Below are 19169 nucleotides of genomic sequence, written 5' to 3'. Positions count from 1 at the left end.
TAACAAACCTGAGACCCGTCCTATAACATGAGATGGGATATCCAACTCCTTCCCATTCCAATCCTGAGACACTTCCGATAGCAGAGATGTGATATCTCAATGCTTATACCAAACCTGAGACCCTTCCTATAACATGAGATGTGATATCCAAATCCTTCCCGTTCCAAACCTGAGACCCTTCCTTTAGCATGAGATGTGATATCCAGCTCCTTCCCATTCCAATCCTGAGACACTTCCGATAGCATGAGATGTGATATCTCAATGCTTCTAATATCAAAACTGAGACCCTCCCTATAGCATGATATGTGATATCTAAGTCCTTCCCATTCCAATCCTGAGACCCTCCCTATAGCATGAGATGTGATATCCAACTCCTTCTCATTCCAATCCTGAGACCCTTCCTATAGCATGAGATATGATATCTCAATACTTCTAATACCAAACGTGAGATCCTTCCGATAACATGAGATGTGATATCCAAATCCTTCCCCTTCCAAACCTGAGACCCTCCCTTTAGCATGAGATGTGATATCCAACTCCTTCCTATTCCAATCCTGAGACTCTTCTGATAGCATGAGATGTGATATCTCAATGCTTCTAATACCAAACCTGAGATCCTTCCGATAGCATGAGATGTGATATCTCAATGCTTCTAATACCAAACCTGAGATCCTTCCTATAACATGAGATGTGATATCCAAATCCTTCCCCTTCCAAACCTGAGACCCTCCCTTTAGCATGAGATGTGATATCCAACTCCTTCCCATTCCATTCCTGAGACCCTTCTGATAGCATGAGATGTGATATCTCAATGCCTCTAATACCCAACCTGAGATCCTACCTCTAACATGAAATGTGATATCCAACTCTTTCCCCTTCCAAACCTGAGAGCCTTCCTATAGCATGAGATGTGATATCCAAGTCCTTCCCATTCCAATCCTGAGACCCTTCCTATAGCTTGAGATGTGATATCCAACTCCTTCCCATTCCAATTCTGAGACACTTCCTATACTATGAGACTTGATATCTCAATGCTTCTAATACCAAACCTGAGACCCGTAATATACCATGAGATGTGATATCCAAATCCTTCCCCTTCCAAACCTTAGACCCTTCCTTTATCATGAGATGTGATATCCAACTCCTTCCCATTCCAATCCTGAGACCCTTCCGATATCATGAGATGTGATATCTCAAAGCTTCTAATATCAAACTTGAGACCCTCCCTATAGCATGAGATGTGATATCCAAGTCCTTCCCATTCCAATCCTGAGACCCTTCCTATAGCATGAGATGTGATATCTCAATGCTTATACCAAACCTGAGACCCTTCCTATAGCATGAGATGTGATATCCAACTGCTTCCCATTCCAATCCTGAGACCCTTCCTATAGCATGAGATGTGATATCTCTATGCTTCTAATACCAAACCTGAGATCCTTCCTCTAACATGAAATGTGATATCCAACTCCTTCCCTTTCCAAACCTAAGAGCCTATCTATAGCATGAGATGTGATATCCAAGTCCTTCACATTCCAACCCTTAGACCCTTCCTACAGCATGCAATATGATATCTCAATGATTCTAATAACAAACCTGAGACCCGTCCTATAACATGAGATGGGATATCCAACTCCTTCCCATTCCAATCCTGAGACTCTTCCGATAGCAGAGATGTGATATCTCAATGCTTATACCAAACCTGAGACCCTTCCTATAACATGAGATGTGATATCCAAATCCTTCCCGTTCCAAACCTGAGACCCTTCCTTTAGCATGAGATGTGATATCCAGCTCCTTCCCATTCCAATCCTGAGACACTTCCGATAGCATGAGATGTGATATCTCAATGCTTCTAATATCAAAACTGAGACCCTCCCTATAGCATGATATGTGATATCTAAGTCCTTCCCATTCTAATCCTGAGACCCTCCCTATAGCATGAGATGTGATATCCAACTCCTTCCCATTCCAATCCTGAGACCCTTCCGATAGCAGAGACGTGATATCTCAATGCTTCTACCAAACCTGAGACCCTTCCTTTAGCATGAGATGTGATATCCAAATCCTTCACATTCCAATCCTGAGACCCTTCCTATAGCATGAGATGTGATATCTCAATGCTTCTAATACCAAACCTGAGATCCTTCCTATAACATGAGATGTGATATCCAATTCCTTCCTATTCCAAACCTGTGACCCTTCCTATTGGATGAGATGTGATATCCAACTCCTTCCCATTCCAACCCTGAGACCCTTCCTATAGCATGAGATGTGATGTCTCAATGCTTCTAATACCAAACCTGAGATCCTTCCTATAACATGAGATGTGATATCCAACTCCTTCCATTCCAATCCTGAGACCCGTCCTATAGCATGAGATGTGATATCTCAATGCTTATACCAAACCTGAGACCCTTCCTATAGCATGAGATGTGATATCCAACTGCTTCCCATTCCAATCCTGAGACCCTTCCTATAGCATGAGATGTGATATCTCAATGCTTCTAATACCAAACCTGAGATCCTTCCTCTAACATGAAATGTGATATCCAACTCCTTCCCTTTCCAAACCTAAGAGCCTATCTATAGCATGAGATGTGATATCCAAGTCCTTCACATTCAAACCCTTAGAACCTTCCTACAGCATGCAATATGATATCTCAATGATTCTAATAACAAACCTGAGACCCGTCCTATAACATGAGATGGGATATCCAACTCCTTCCCATTCCAATCCTGAGACACTTCCGATAGCAGAGATGTGATATCTCAATGCTTATACCAAACCTGAGACCCTTCCTATAACATGAGATGTGATATCCAAATCCTTCCCGTTCCAAACCTGAGACCCTTCCTTTAGCATGAGATGTGATATCCAGCTCCTTCCCATTCCAATCCTGAGACACTTCCGATAGCATGAGATGTGATATCTCAATGCTTCTAATATCAAAACTGAGACCCTCCCTATAGCATGATATGTGATATCTAAGTCCTTCCCATTCCAATCCTGAGACCCTCCCTATAGCATGAGATGTGATATCCAACTCCTTCTCATTCCAATCCTGAGACCCTTCCTATAGCATGAGATATGATATCTCAATACTTCTAATACCAAACGTGAGATCCTTCCGATAACATGAGATGTGATATCCAAATCCTTCCCCTTCCAAACCTGAGACCCTCCCTTTAGCATGAGATGTGATATCCAACTCCTTCCTATTCCAATCCTGAGACTCTTCTGATAGCATGAGATGTGATATCTCAATGCTTCTAATACCAAACCTGAGATCCTTCCGATAGCATGAGATGTGATATCTCAATGCTTCTAATACCAAACCTGAGATCCTTCCTATAACATGAGATGTGATATCCAAATCCTTCCCCTTCCAAACCTGAGACCCTCCCTTTAGCATGAGATGTGATATCCAACTCCTTCCCATTCCATTCCTGAGACCCTTCTGATAGCATGAGATGTGATATCTCAATGCCTCTAATACCCAACCTGAGATCCTACCTCTAACATGAAATGTGATATCCAACTCTTTCCCCTTCCAAACCTGAGAGCCTTCCTATAGCATGAGATGTGATATCCAAGTCCTTCCCATTCCAATCCTGAGACCCTTCCTATAGCTTGAGATGTGATATCCAACTCCTTCCCATTCCAATTCTGAGACACTTCCTATACTATGAGACTTGATATCTCAATGCTTCTAATACCAAACCTGAGACCCGTAATATAACATGAGATGTGATATCCAAATCCTTCCCCTTCCAAACCTTAGACCCTTCCTTTATCATGAGATGTGATATCCAACTCCTTCCCATTCCAATCCTGAGACCCTTCCGATATCATGAGATGTGATATCTCAAAGCTTCTAATATCAAACTTGAGACCCTCCCTATAGCATGAGATGTGATATCCAAGTCCTTCCCATTCCAATCCTGAGACCCTTCCTATAGCATGAGATGTGATATCTCAATGCTTATACCAAACCTGAGACCCTTCCTATAGCATGAGATGTGATATCCAACTGCTTCCCATTCCAATCCTGAGACCCTTCCTATAGCATGAGATGTGATATCTCTATGCTTCTAATACCAAACCTGAGATCCTTCCTCTAACATGAAATGTGATATCCAACTCCTTCCCTTTCCAAACCTAAGAGCCTATCTATAGCATGAGATGTGATATCCAAGTCCTTCACATTCCAACCCTTAGACCCTTCCTACAGCATGCAATATGATATCTCGATGATTCTAATAACAAACCTGAGACCCGTCCTATAACATGAGATGGGATATCCAACTCCTTCCCATTCCAATCCTGAGACTCTTCCGATAGCAGAGATGTGATATCTCAATGCTTATACCAAACCTGAGACCCTTCCTATAACATGAGATGTGATATCCAAATCCTTCCCGTTCCAAACCTGAGACCCTTCCTTTAGCATGAGATGTGATATCCAGCTCCTTCCCATTCCAATCCTGAGACACTTCCGATAGCATGAGATGTGATATCTCAATGCTTCTAATATCAAAACTGAGACCCTCCCTATAGCATGATATGTGATATCTAAGTCCTTCCCATTCTAATCCTGAGACCCTCCCTATAGCATGAGATGTGATATCCAACTCCTTCCCATTCCAATCCTGAGACCCTTCCTATAGCATGAGATATGATATCTCAATACTTCTAATACCAAACGTGAGATCCTTCCGATAACATGAGATGTGATATCCAAATCCTTGCCCTTCCAAACCTGAGACCCTCCCTTTAGCATGAGATGTGATATCCAACTCCTTCCTATTCCAATCCTGAGACTCTTCTGATAGCATGAGATGTGATATCTCAATGCTTCTAATACCAAACCTGAGATCCTTCCGATAGCATGAGATGTGATATCTCAATGCTTCTAATACCAAACCTGAGATTCTTCCTATAACATGAGATGTGATATCCAAATCCTTCCCCTTCCAAACCTGAGACCCTCCCTTTAGCATGAGATGTGATATCCAACGCCTTCCCATTCCATTCCTGAGACCCTTCTGATAGCATGAGATGTGATATCTCAATGCCTCTAATACCAAACCTGAGATCCTACCTCTAACATGAAATGTGATATCCAACTCTTTCCCCTTCCAAACCTGAGAGCCTTCCTATAGCATGAGATGTGATATCCAAGTCCTTCCCATTCCAATCCTGAGACCCTTCCTATAGCTTGAGATGTGATATCCAACTCCTTCCCATTCCAATTCTGAGACCCTTCCTATACTATGAGACTTGATATCTCAATGCTTCTAATACCAAACCTGAAACCCGTAATATAACATGAGATGTGATATCCAAATCCTTCCCCTTCCAAACCTTAGACCCTTCCTTTATCATGAGATGTGATATCCAACTCCTTCCCATTCCAATCCTGAGACCCTTCCGATATCATGAGATGTGATATCTCAAAGCTTCTAATATCAAACTTGAGACCCTCCCTATAGCATGAGATGTGATATCCAAGTCCTTCCCATTCCAATCCTGAGACCCTTCCTATAGCATGAGATGTGATATCTCAATGCTTCTAATACCAAACCTGAGACCCTTCCTATAACATGAGATGGGAATATCCAACTCCTTCCCATTCCAATCCTGAGACCCTTCCGATAGCAGAGATGTGATATCTCAATGCTTATACCAAACCTGAGATCCTTCCTATAACATGAGATGTGATATCCAACTCCTTCCCATTCCAATCCTGAGACACTTCCTATAGCATGAGATGTGATATCTCACTGCTTATACCAAACCTGAGACCCTTCCCATAGCATGAGATGTGATATCCAACTCCTTCCCATTCCAATCCTGAGACCCTTCCTATAGCATGAGATGTGATGTCTCAATGCTTCTAATACCAAACCTGAGATCCTTCCTATAACATGAGATGTGATATCCAACTCCTTCCCATTCCAATCCTGAGACACTTCCTATAGCATGAGATGTGATATCTCACTGCTTATACCAAACTTGAGACCCTTCCCATAGCATGAGATGTGATATCCAACTCCTTCCCATTCCAATCCTCAGACCCTTCCTATAGCATGAGATGTGATATCTCAATGCTTCTAATATCAAACTTGAGACCCTACCTATAGCATGAGATGTGATATCCAAGTCCTTCCCATTCCAATCCTGAGACACTTCCTATAGCATGAGATGTGATATCTCAATGCTTCTAATACCAAACCTGAGATTCTTCCTATAACATGAGATGGGATATCCAACTCCTTCCCATTCCAATCCTGAGACCCTTTTGATAGCAGAGATGTGATATCTCAATGTTTATACCAAACCTGAGACCCTTCCTACGGCATGAGATGTCATATTCAACTCCTTCCCATTCCAATCCTGAGACCCTTCCTATAGCATGAGATGTGATATCCAACTCCTTCCCATTCCAATCCTGAAACCCTTCCTATAGCATGAGATGTGATGTCTCAATGCTTCTAATACCAAACCTGAGATCCTTCCTATAACATGAGATGTGATATCCAACTCCTTCCATTCCAATCCTGGACCCTTCCTATAGCATGAGATGTGATATCTCAATGCTTATACCAAACCTGAGACCCTTCCTATAGCATGAGATGTGATATCCAACTCCTTCCCATTCCAATCCTGGACCCTTCCTATAGCATGAGATGTGATATCTCAATGCTTATACCAAACCTGAGACCCTTCCTATAGCATGAGATGTGATATCCAACTCCTTCCCATTCCAATCCTGAGACCCTTCCTATAGCATGAGATGTGATATCCAACTCCTTCCCATTCCAATCCTGAGACCCTTCCTATAGCATGAGATGTGATGTCTCAATGCTTCTAATACCAAACCTGAGATCCTTCCTATAACATGAGATGTGATATCCAACTCCTTCCATTCCAATCCTGGACCCTTCCTATAGCATGAGATGTGATATCTCAATGCTTATACCAAACCTGAGATCCTTCCTCTAACATGAAATGTGATATCCAACTCCTTCACTTTCCAAACCTGAGAGCCTATCTATAGCATGAGATGTGATATCCAAGTCCTTCCCATTCCAATCCTTAGACCCTTCCTACAGCATGCAATATGATATCTCAATGATTCTAATAAAAAACCTGAGACCCGTCCTATAACATGAGATGGGATATCCAACTCCTTCCCATTCCAATCCTGAGACACTTCCGATAGCAGAGATGTGATATCTCAATGTTTATACCAAACCTGAGACCCTTCCTATAACATGGGATGTGATATCCAACTCCTTCCCGTTCCAAACCTGAGACCCTTCCTTTAGCATGAGATGTGATATCCAGCTCCTTCCCATTCCAATCCTGAGACACTTCCGATAGCATGAGATGTGATATCTCAATGCTTCTAATATCAAAACTGAGACCCTCCCTATAGCATGATATGTGATATCTAAGTCCTTCCCATTCCAATCCTGAGACCCTTCCTATAGCATGAGATGTGATATCTCAATGCTTCTACCAAACCTGAGACCCTTCCTTTAGCATGAGATGTGATATCCAACTCCTTCCCATTCCAATCCTGAGACCCTTCCTATAGCATGAGAGGTGATATCTCAATACTTCTAATACCAAACCTGAGATCCTTCCGATAACATAAGATGTGATATCTCAATACTTCTAATACCAAACCTGAGATCCATCCTATAACATGAGATGTGATATCCAAATCCTTCCCCTTCCAAACCTGAGACCCTCCCTTTAGCATGAGATGTGATATCCAACTCCTTCCCATTCCAATCCTGAGACCCTTCTGATAGCATAAGATATGATATCTCAATGCTTCTATACCAAACCTGAGATCCTTCCGATAGCATGAGATGTGATATCTCAATACTTCTAATACCAAACCTGAGATCCTTCCTATAACATGAGATGTGATATCCAAATCCTTATCTTCCAAACCTGAGACCCTCCCTTTAGCATGAGATGTGATATCCAACTCCTTCCCATTCCAATCCTGAGACTCTTCTGATAGCATAAGATATGATATCTCAATGCTTCTATACCAAACCTGAGATCCTTCTGATAGCATGAGATGTGATATCTCAATACTTCTAATACCAAACCTGAGATCCTACCTCTAACATGAAATGTGATATCCAACTCTTTCCCCTTGCAAACCTGAGAGCCTTCCTATAGCATGAGATGTGATATCCAAGTCCTTCCCATTCCAATCCTGAGACCCTTCCTATAACATGAGATGTGATATCCAACTCCTTCCCATTCCAACCTGAGACCCTTCCTATAGCATGAGATGGGATATCCAACTCCTTCCAAATCCAATCCCGATACCCTTCCGATAGCATGAGATCTGATATCCCAATGCTTCTACCAAACCTGAGACCCATACTATGGCATGAGATGTGATATCAAACTCCTTCCCATTCTAATCCTGAGACCCTTCCTATAGCTTGAGATGTGATATCCAACTCCTTCCCATTCCAATTCTGAGACCCTTCCTATACCATGAGACTTGATATCTCAATGCTTCTAATACGAAACCTGAGACCCGTCCTATAACATGAGATGTGATATCCAAATCCTTCCCCTTCCAAACCTTAGACCCTTCCTTTATCATGAGATGTGATAGCCAACTCCTTCCCATTCCAATCTTGAGACCCTTCCGATATCATGAAATGTGATATCTCAATGCTTCTAATATCAAACTTGAGACCCTCCCTATAACATGAGATGGGAATATCCAACTCCTTCCCATTCCAATCCTGAGACCCTTCCGATAGCAGAGATGTGATATCTCAATGCTTATACCAAACCTGAGATCCTTCCTATAACATGAGATGTGATATCCAACTCCTTCCCATTCCAATCCTGAGACACTTCCTATAGCATGAGATGTGATATCTCACTGCTTATACCAAACCTGAGACCCTTCCTATAGCATGAGATGTGATATCCAACTCCTTCCCATTCCAATCCTGAGACCCTTCCTATAGCATGAGATGTGATATCTCAATGCTTCTAATATCAAACTTGAGACCCTCCCTATAGCATGAGATGTGATACCCAAGTCCTTCCCATTCCAATCCTGAGACACTTCCTATAGCATGAGATGTGATATCTCAATGCTTCTAATACCAAACCTGAGACTCTTCCTATAACATGAGATGGGATATCCAACTCCTTTCCATTCCAATCCTGAGACCCTTTCGATAGCAGAGATGTGATATCTCAATGTTTATACCAAACCTGAGACCCTCCCTACGGCATGAGATGTCATATACAACTCCTTCCCATTCCAATCCTGAGACCCTTCCTATAGCATGAGATGTGATATCCAACTCCTTCCCATTCCAATCCTGAGACCCTTCCTATAGCATGAGATGTGATGTCTCAATGCTTCTAATACCAAACCTGAGATCCTTCCTATAACATGAGATGTGATATCCAACTCCTTCCATTCCAATCCTGAGACCCTTCCTATAGCATGAGATGTGATATCTCAAGACCCTTCCTATAGCATGAGATGTGATATCCAAGTCCTTCCCATTCCAATCCTGAGACCCTTCCTATAGCCTGAGATGTGATATCCGAATGCCTCTAATACCAAACCTGAGATCCTTCCTCTAACATGAAATGTGATATCCAACTCCTTCCCTTTCCAAACCTAAGAGCCTATCTATAGCATGAGATGTGATATCCAGGTCCTTCCCATTCCAATCCTTAGACCCTTCCTACAGCATGCAATATGATATCTCAATGATTCTAATAACAAACCTGAGACCCGTCCTATAGCATGAGATATGATATCCAAGTCCTTCCCATTCCAATCCTGAGACCCTTCCTATAACATGAAATGTGATATCCAACTCCTTCCCATTCCAACCTGAGACCCTTCCTATAGCATGAGATGTGATATCTCAATGCTTATACCAAACCTGGGATCCTTCCTATAACATGAGATGTGATATCCATCTCCTTCCCATTCCAATCCTGAGACACTTCCTATAGCATGAGATGTGATATCTCACTGCTTATACCAAACCTGAGACCCTTCCCATAGCATGAGATGTGATATCCAACTCCTTCCCATTCCAATCCTCAGACCCTTCCTATAGCATGAGATGTGATATCTCAATGCTTCTAATATCAAACTTGAGACCCTACCTATAGCATGAGATGTGATATCCAAGTCCTTCCCATTCCAATCCTGAGACACTTCCTATAGCATGAGATGTGATATCCAACTCCTTCCCATTCCAATCCTGAGACCCTTCCTATAACATGAAATGTGATATCCAACTCCTTCCCATTCCAACCTGAGACCCTTCCTATAGCATGAGATGTGATATCTCAATGCTTATACCAAACCTGAGATCCTTCCTATAACATGAGATGTGATATCCAACTCCTTCCCATTCCAATCCTGAGACACTTCCTATAGCATGAGATGTGATATCTCACTGCTTATACCAAACCTGAGACCCTTCCCATTGCATGAGATGTGATATCCAACTCCTTCCCATTCCAATCCTCAGACCCTTCCTATAGCATGAGATGTGATATCTCAATGCTTCTAATATCAAACTTGAGACCCTACCTATAGCATGAGATGTGATATCCAAGTCCTTCCCATTCCAATCCTGAGACACTTCCTATAGCATGAGATGTGATATCCAACTCCTTCCCATTCCAATCCTGAGACCCTTCCTATAGCATGAGATATGATATCTCAATACTTCTAATACCAAATGTGAGATCCTTCCGATAACATGAGATGTGATATCCAAATCCTTCCCATTCCAATCCTGAGACCCTTCTGATAGCATGAGATGTGATATCTCAATGCTTCTAATACCAAACCTGAGATCCTTCCGATAGCATGAGATGTGATATCTCAATGCTTCTAATACCAAACCTGAGATCCTTCCTATAACATGAGATGTGATATCCAAATCCTTCCCCTTCCAAACCTGAGACCCTCTCTTTAGCATGAGATGTGATATCCAACTCCTTCCCATTCCATTCCTGAGACCCTTCTGATAGCATGAGATGTGATATCTCAATGCTTCTAATACCAAACCTGAGATCCTACCTCTAACATGAAATGTGATATCCAACTCTTTCCCCTTCCAAACCTGAGAGCCTTCCTATAGCATGAGATGTGATATCCAAGTCCTTCCCATTCCAATCCTGAGACCCTTCCTATAGCTTGAGATGTGATATCCAACTCCTTCCCATTCCAATTCTGAGACCCTTCCTATACTCTGAGACTTGATATCTCAATGCTTCTAATACCAAACCTGAGACCCGTAATATAACATGAGATGTGAAATCCAAATCCTTCCCCTTCCAAAACTTAGACCCTTCCTTTATCATGAGATGTGATATCCAACTCCTTCCCATTCCAATCCTGAGACCCTTCCGATATCATGAGATGTGATATCTCAAAGCTTCTAATATCAAACTTGAGACCCTCCCTATAGCATGAGATGTGATATCCAAGTCCTTCCCATTCCAATCCTGAGACCCTTCCTATAGCATGAGATGTGATATCTCAATGCTTCTAATACCAAACCTGAGACCCTTCCTATAACATGAGATGGGAATATCCAACTCCTTCCCATTCCAATCCTGAGACCCTTCCGATAGCAGAGATGTGATATCTCAATGCTTATACCAAACCTGAGACCCTTCCTATGGCATGAGATGTGATATCCAACTCCTTGCCATTCAAATCCTGAGACCCTTCCTATAGCATGAGAAGGGATATCCAACTCCTTCCCAATCCAATCCTGAGACCCTTCCGATAGCAGAGACGTGATATCTCAATGCTTCTACCAAACCTGAGACCCTTCCTTTAGCATGAGATGTGATATCCAAATCCTTCACATTCCAATCCTGAGACCCTTCATATAGCATGAGATGTGATATCTCAATGCTTCTAATACCAAACCTGAGATCCTTCCTACAACATGAGATGTGATATCCAATTCCTTCCCATTCCAAACCTGAGACCCTTCCTATTGGATGAGTTGTGATATCCAACTCCTTCCCATTCCAACCCTGAGACCCTTCCTATAGCATGAGATGTGATGTCTCAATGCTTCTAATACCAAACCTGAGATCCTTCCTATAACATGAGATGTGATATCCAACTCCTTCCATTCCAATCCTGAGACCCGTCCTATAGCATGAGATGTGATATCTCAATGCTTATACCAAACCTGAGACCCTTCCTATAGCATGAGATGTGATATCCAACTACTTCCCATTCCAATCCTGAGACCCTTCCTATAGCATGAGATGTGATATCTCAATGCTTCTAATACCAAACCTGAGATCCTTCCTCTAACATGAAATGTGATATCCAACTCCTTCCCTTTCCAAACCTAAGAGCCTATCTATAGCATGAGATGTGTTATCCAGGTCCTTCCCATTCCAATCCTTAGACCCTTCCTACAGCATGCAATATGATATCTCAATGATTCTAATAACAAACCTGAGACCCGTCCTATAGCATGAGATATGATATCCAAGTCCTTCCCATTCCAATCCTGAGACCCTTCCTATAACATGAAATGTGATATCCAACTCCTTCCCATTCCAACCTGAGACCCTTCCTATAGCATGAGATGGGATATCCAACTTCTTCCAAATCCAATACTGATACGCTTCCGATAGCATGAGATGTGATATCCCAATGCTTCTACCAAACCTGAGACCCATACTATGGCATGAGATGTGATATCAAACTCCTTCCCATTCCAATCCTGAGACCCTTCCTATAGCTTGAGGTGTGATATCCAACTCCTTCCCATTCCAATTCTGAGACCCTTCTTATACCATGAGACTTGATATCTCAATGCTTCTTATACCAAACCTGAGACCCGTCCTATAACATGAGATGTGATATCCAAATCCTTCCCCTTCCAAACCTTAGACCCTTCCTTTATCATGAGATGTGATATCCAACTCCTTCCCATTCCAATCCTGAGACCCTTCCGATATCATGAGATTTGTTATCTCAATGCTTCTAATATCAAACTTGAGACCCTCCCTATAGCATGAGATGTGACATCCAAGTCCTTCCCATTCCAATCCTGAGACCCTTCCTATAGCATGAGATGTGATATCTCTATGCTTCTAATACCAAACCTGAGACCCTTCCTATAACATGAGATGGGATATCCAACTCCTTCCCATTCAAATCCTGAGACCTTTCCGATAGCAGAGATGTGATATCTCAATGCTTATACCAAACCTGAGAACCTTCCTAGGCCTGAGATGTGATATACAACTCCTTCCCATTCCAATCCTGAGACCCTTCCTTTAGCATGAGATGTGATATCTCAATGCTTATACCAAATCTGAGACCCTTCCTATAGCATGAGATGTGATATCCAATTCCTTCCCATTCCAATCCTGAGACCCTTCCTATAGCATGAGATGTGATATCTCAATGCTTATACCAAACCTGAGAGCCTACCTATAGCATGAGATGTGATATCCAAGTGCATCCCATTCCAATCCTTAGACCCTTCCTACAGCATGCGATGTGATATCTCAATGATTCTAATACCAAACCAGAGACTCTTCCTATAACATGAGATGGGATATCCAACTCCTTCCCATTCCAATCCTGAGCCGCTTCCGATAGCAGAGATGTGATATCTCAATGCTTATACCAAACCTGAGACCCTTCCTATAACATGAGATGTGATATCCAACTCCTTCCCGTTCCAAACCTGAGACACTAACTATAGCATATGTGATATCCAACTCCTTCCCATTCCAAACATGAGACCCTTCCTATAGCAAGAAAGTAATATCCAACTCCTACCCATTCCAATCCTGAGACCCTTCCTATAGCAAGAGATGTGATATCCAAATCCTTCCCATTCCAATCCTGAGACCCTTCCTATAACATGAGATGTGATATCCAACTCCTTCCCATTCCAACCTGAGACACTTCCTATAGCATGAGAAGGGATATCCAACTCCTTCCCAATCCAATCCTGAGACCCTTCCGATAGCAGAGATGTGATATCTCAATGCTTATACCAAACCTGAGACCCTTCCTATGGCATGAGATGTGATATCCAACTCCTTGCCATTCAAATCCTGAGACCCTTCCTATAGCATGAGAAGGGATATCCAACTCCTTCCCAATCCAATCCTGAGACCCTTCCGATAGCAGAGACGTGATATCTCAATGCTTCTACCAAACCTGAGACCCTTCCTTTAGCATGAGATGTGATATCCAAATCCTTCTCATTCCAATCCTGAGACCCTTCCTATAGCATGAGATGTGATATCTCAATGCTTCTAATACCAAACCTGAGATCCTTCCTATAACATGAGATGTGATATCCAATTCCTTCCTATTCCAAACCTGAGACCCTTCCTATTGGATGAGATGTGATATACAACTCCTTCCCATTCCAACCCTGAGACCCTTCCTATAGCATGAGATGTGATGTCTCAATGCTTCTAATACCAAACCTGAGATCCTTCCTATAACATGAGATGTGATATCCAACTCCTTCCATTCCAATCCTGAGACCCGTCCTATAGCATGAGATGTGATATCTCAATGCTTATACCAAACCTGAGACCCTTCCTATAGCATGAGATGTGATATCCAACTGCTTCCCATTCCAATCCTGAGACCCTTCCTATAGCATGAGATGTGATATCTCAATGCTTCTAATACCAAACCTGAGATCCTTCCTCTAACATGAAATGTGATATCCAACTCCTTCCCTTTCCAAACCTAAGAGCCTATCTATAGCATGAGATGTGATATCCAAGTCCTTCACATGCCAACCCTTACACCCTTCCTACAGCATGCAATATGATATCTCAATGATTCTAATAACAAACCTGAGACCCGTCCTATAACATGAGATGGGATATCCAACTCCTTCCCATTCCAATCCTGAGACACTTCCGATAGCAGAGATGTGATATCTCAATGCTTATACCAAACCTGAGACCCTTCCTATAACATGAGATGTGATATCCAAATCCTTCCCGTTCCAAACCTGAGACCCTTCCTTTAGCATGAGATGTGATATCCCAATGCTTCTACCAAACCTGAGACCCATACTATGGCATGAGATGTGATATCAAACTCCTTCCCATTCCAATCCTGAGACCCTTCCTATAGCTTGAGGTGTGATATCCAACTCCTTCCCATTCCAATTCTGAGACCCTTCTTATACCATGAGACTTGATATCTCAATGCTTCTAATACCAAACCTGAGACCCGTCCTATAACATGAGATGTGATATCCAAATCCTTCCCCTTCCAAACCTTAGACCCTTCCTTTATCATGAGATGTGATATCCAACTCCTTCCCATTCCAATCCTGAGACCCTTCCGATATCATGAGATTTGTTATCTCAATGCTTCTAATATCAAACTTGAGACCCTCCCTATAGCATGAGATGTGACATCCAAGTCCTTCCCATTCCAATCCTGAGACCCTTCCTATAGCATGAGATGTGATATCTCTATGCTTCTAATACCAAACCTGAGACCCTTCCTATAACATGAGATGGGATATCCAACTCCTTCCCATTCCAATCCTGAGCCGCTTCTGATAGCAGAGATGTGATATCTCAATGCTTATACCAAACCTGAGACCCTTCCTATAACATGAGTTGTGATATCCAACTCCTTCCCGTTCCAAACCTGAGACACTAACTATAGCATATGTGATATCCAACTCCTTCCCATTCCAAACATGAGACCCTTCCTATAGCAAGAAAGTAATATCCAACTCCTACCCATTCCAATCCTGAGACCCTTCCTATAGCAAGAGATGTGATATCCAAATCCTTCCCATTCCAATCCTGAGACCCTTCCTATAACATGAGATGTGATATCCAACTCCTTCCCATTCCAACCTGAGACACTTCCTATAGCATGAGAAGGGATATCCAACTCCTTCCCAATCCAATCCTGAGACCCTTCCGATAGCAGAGATGTGATATCTCAATGCTTATACCAAACCTGAGACCCTTCCTATGGCATGAGATGTGATATCCAACTCCTTGCCATTCAAATCCTGAGACCCTTCCTATAGCATGAGAAGGGATATCCAACTCCTTCCCAATCCAATCCTGAGACCCTTCCGATAGCAGAGACGTGATATCTCAATGCTTCTACCAAACCTGAGACCCTTCCTTTAGCATGAGATGTGATATCCAAATCCTTCACATTCCAATCCTGAGACCCTTCCTATAGCATGAGATGTGATATCTCAATGCTTCTAATACCAAACCTGAGATCCTTCCTATAACATGAGATGTGATATCCAATTCCTTCCTATTCCAAACCTGAGACCCTTCCTATTGGATGAGATGTGATATACAACTCCTTCCCATTCCAACCCTGAGACCCTTCCTATAGCATGAGATGTGATGTCTCAATGCTTCTAATACCAAACCTGAGATCCTTCCTATAACATGAGATGTGATATCCAACTCCTTCCATTCCAATCCTGAGACCCGTCCTATAGCATGAGATGTGATATCTCAATGCTTATACCAAACCTGAGACCCTTCCTATAGCATGAGATGTGATATCCAACTGCTTCCCATTCCAATCCTGAGACCCTTCCTATAGCATGAGATGTGATATCTCAATGCTTCTAATACCAAACCTGAGATCCTTCCTATAACATGAAATGTGATATCCAACTCCTTCCCTTTCCAAACCTAAGAGCCTATCTATAGCATGAGATGTGATATCCAAGTCCTTCACATGCCAACCCTTACACCCTTCCTACAGCATGCAATATGATATCTCAATGATTCTAATAACAAACCTGAGACCCGTCCTATAACATGAGATGGGATATCCAACTCCTTCCCATTCCAATCCTGAGACACTTCCGATAGCAGAGATGTGATATCTCAATGCTTATACCAAACCTGAGACCCTTCCTATAACATGAGATGTGATATCCAAATCCTTCCCGTTCCAAACCTGAGACCCTTCCTTTAGCATGAGATGTGATATCCCAATGCTTCTACCAAACCTGAGACCCATACTATGGCATGAGATGTGATATCAAACTCCTTCCCATTCCAATCCTGAGACCCTTCCTATAGCTTGAGGTGTGATATCCAACTCCTTCCCATTCCAATTCTGAGACCCTTCTTATACCATGAGACTTGATATCTCAATGCTTCTAATACCAAACCTGAGACCCGTCCTATAACATGAGATGTGATATCCAAATCCTTCCCCTTCCAAACCTTAGACCCTTCCTTTATCATGAGATGTGATATCCAACTCCTTCCCATTCCAATCCTGAGACCCTTCCGATATCATGAGATTTGTTATCTCAATGCTTCTAATATCAAACTTGAGACCCTCCCTATAGCATGAGATGTGACATCCAAGTCCTTCCCATTCCAATCCTGAGACCCTTCCTATAGCATGAGATGTGATATCTCTATGCTTCTAATACCAAACCTGAGACCCTTCCTATAACATGAGATGGGATATCCAACTCCTTCCCATTCAAATCCTGAGACCTTTCCGATAGCAGAGATGTGATATCTCAATGCTTATACCAAACCTGAGAACCTTCCTAGGCCTGAGATGTGATATACAACTCCTTCCCATTCCAATCCTGAGACCCTTCCTTTAGCATGAGATGTGATATCTCAATGCTTATACCAAATCTGAGACCCTTCCTATAGCATGAGATGTGATATCCAATTCCTTCCCATTCCAATCCTGAGACCCTTCCTATAGCATGATATGTGATATCTCAATGCTTATACCAAACCTGAGAGCCTACCTATAGCATGAGATGTGATATCCAAGTGCATCCCATTCCAATCCTTAGACCCTTCCTACAGCATGCGATGTGATATCTCAATGATTCTAATACCAAACCAGAGACTCTTCCTATAACATGAGATGGGATATCCAACTCCTTCCCATTCCAATCCTGAGCCGCTTCCGATAGCAGAGATGTGATATCTCAATGCTTATACCAAACCTGAGACCCTTCCTATAACATGAGATGTGATATCCAACTCCTTCCCGTTCCAAACCTGAGACACTAACTATAGCATATGTGATATCCAACTCCTTCCCATTCCAAACATGAGACCCTTCCTATAGCAAGAAAGTAATATCCAACTCCTACCCATTCCAATCCTGAGACCCTTCCTATAGCAAGAGATGTGATATCCAAATCCTTCCCATTCCAATCCTGAGAACCTTCCTATAAAATGAGATGTGATATCCAACTCCTTCCCATTCCAACCTGAGACACTTCCTATAGCATGAGAAGGGATATCCAACTCCTTCCCAATCCAATCCTGAGACCCTTCCGATAGCAGAGATGTGATATCTCAATGCTTATACCAAACCTGAGACCCTTCCTATGGCATGAGATGTGATATCCAACTCCTTGCCATTCAAATCCTGAGACCCTTCCTATAGCATGAGAAGGGATATCCAACTCCTTCCCAATCCAATCCTGAGACCCTTCCGATAGCAGAGACGTGATATCTCAATGCTTCTACCAAACCTGAGACCCTTCCTTTAGCATGAGATGTGATATCCAAATCCTTCACATTCCAATCCTGAGACCCTTCCTATAGCATGAGATGTGATATCTCAATGCTTCTAATACCAAACCTGAGATCCTTCCTATAACATGAGATGTGATATCCAATTCCTTCCTATTCCAAACCTGAGACCCTTCCTATTGGATGAGATGTGATATCCAACTCCTTCCCATTCCAACCCTGAGACCCTTCCTATAGCATGAGATGTGATGTCTCAATGCTTCTAATACCAAACCTGAGATCCTTCCTATAACATGAGATGTGATATCCAACTCCTTCCATTCCAATCCTGAGACCCGTCCTATAGCATGAGATGTGATATCTCAATGCTTATACCAAACCTGAGACCCTTCCTATAGCATGAGATGTGATATCCAACTGCTTCCCATTCCAATCCTGAGACCCTTCCTATAGCATGAGATGTGATATCTCAATGCTTCTAATACCAAACCTGAGATCCTTCCTCTAACATGAAATGTGATATCCAACTCCTTCCCTTTCCAAACCTAAGAGCCTATCTATAGCATGAGATGTGATA

The sequence above is a fragment of the Ambystoma mexicanum genome, chromosome 5p (genome assembly GCF_040938575.1).
Source record: "Ambystoma mexicanum isolate Mex_15411 chromosome 5p, UKY_AmexF1_1, whole genome shotgun sequence".
NCBI lineage: Eukaryota > Metazoa > Chordata > Amphibia > Caudata > Ambystomatidae > Ambystoma > Ambystoma mexicanum.
The sequence above is the reverse complement of the archived record's forward strand: the minus strand, read 5'-3'. Positions refer to the sequence as shown.